This window comes from Capsicum annuum, unplaced genomic scaffold (genome assembly GCF_002878395.1).
Source record: "Capsicum annuum cultivar UCD-10X-F1 unplaced genomic scaffold, UCD10Xv1.1 ctg40610, whole genome shotgun sequence".
In the NCBI taxonomy this organism is placed as follows: Eukaryota; Viridiplantae; Streptophyta; class Magnoliopsida; order Solanales; family Solanaceae; genus Capsicum; species Capsicum annuum.
This window is the reverse complement of record NW_025847927.1, coordinates 1-1,103: the sequence shown is the minus strand read 5'-3', so window position 1 is coordinate 1,103 and position 1,103 is coordinate 1. Positions and strand designations below refer to the sequence as shown.

At 40.1% G+C, this 1,103-nt stretch overlaps 1 pseudogene; it reads left to right on the top strand.

Annotated features, from left to right (window-relative positions):
* The first annotated feature begins 250 nt into the window (after window positions 1-250).
* Window positions 251-1,097, top strand: LOC124891787 (annotated as a pseudogene).
* Window positions 1,098-1,103: the final 6 nt, after the last annotated feature.

The window sequence follows — 1,103 nt, the reverse complement described above, 5'->3', positions numbered from 1 at the left end:
ATTATGTTTGAATGCTTTTGTGACTATCCTTTGCTTTTGAGAAATCATAAGATGCACAAGTAGGAAATAAAACCTTCTTAATCCGTAAAGAAATCATTTCCTACTTGTGCATCATATGAACTGTACTTTCTTACTCCAATGAAGCTCTTCTTACATTGGTTTTAGGTCCTATGGAGTCAAGTAAGGTATTTCTTAATACTAGAGATTATCGTAATGGAAACTAATGTTGTATTTTACTCGTGCATTGCAGAGCATCTCAGTCTTTTGTGCCGAATTTTGGTGAATCTAGTAGTTCAATTCCGCTGCATCCTCAACTGCTCAATGTGGTCCCCATCAGCTGGTATTCATCGACACCAGATATCAATGCTGGTTCAGTCTCAGTTGAGGCTATAACTTTGCCGTCCAAGCATAGCAACTCTCAGAGGCATGCTGGGGTCAGCCTGCAGTGGCTTTTTTTTCTGCTTGTCCAGCCAAAGAGGAGTGGGACAATCTTATAAATCATGCTAACGGCGGGGTTGCCCTTACTGGATCGGCTTTGTGTGGAAAGGTTGGGCCATTCATGGGTTTAGTTGATATAGTTGAATCTGAAGATGCTTATGTCTTCCGTGTTTCACTTCCCGGTGTTGCTAGGGAGGAACGTAAGTTCTACGTATGAGTAAGATTTTCTTAAGTTGAAAATCACCATATCTTCTTATAACTCTTTACTGTCTTACATCAGACTTTTTTTTTTATATTTTACTACGTCAAGTTGAAAATCACTATATATGTGACGACGATATGTTTTGTATATGAATGTCAAATTGCATCCATATGAATCGACTTGATGATTTAGAGATCTTCCCGTTCATGTGGTTACAGAAGTCTTTCGCGGTGATGTTGGACCAAATGGGAGAATTCTCATAAGAGGGGTGAGCGTGACCGGAGAGAGGAAGGTTCGCAGGAAGAATATGGTCTTTAAGATGCAAACTCAGAACTTATGCCCACCGGGTGAATTTACTGTTTCATTCCAGCTACCAGGTCCAATTGATCATCTAAACTTGTCTTGTAATTTTGGACCTGCTGTTTTTTCTTCGCAACGCCTTCAAAAATCCCATCAGGTCCAA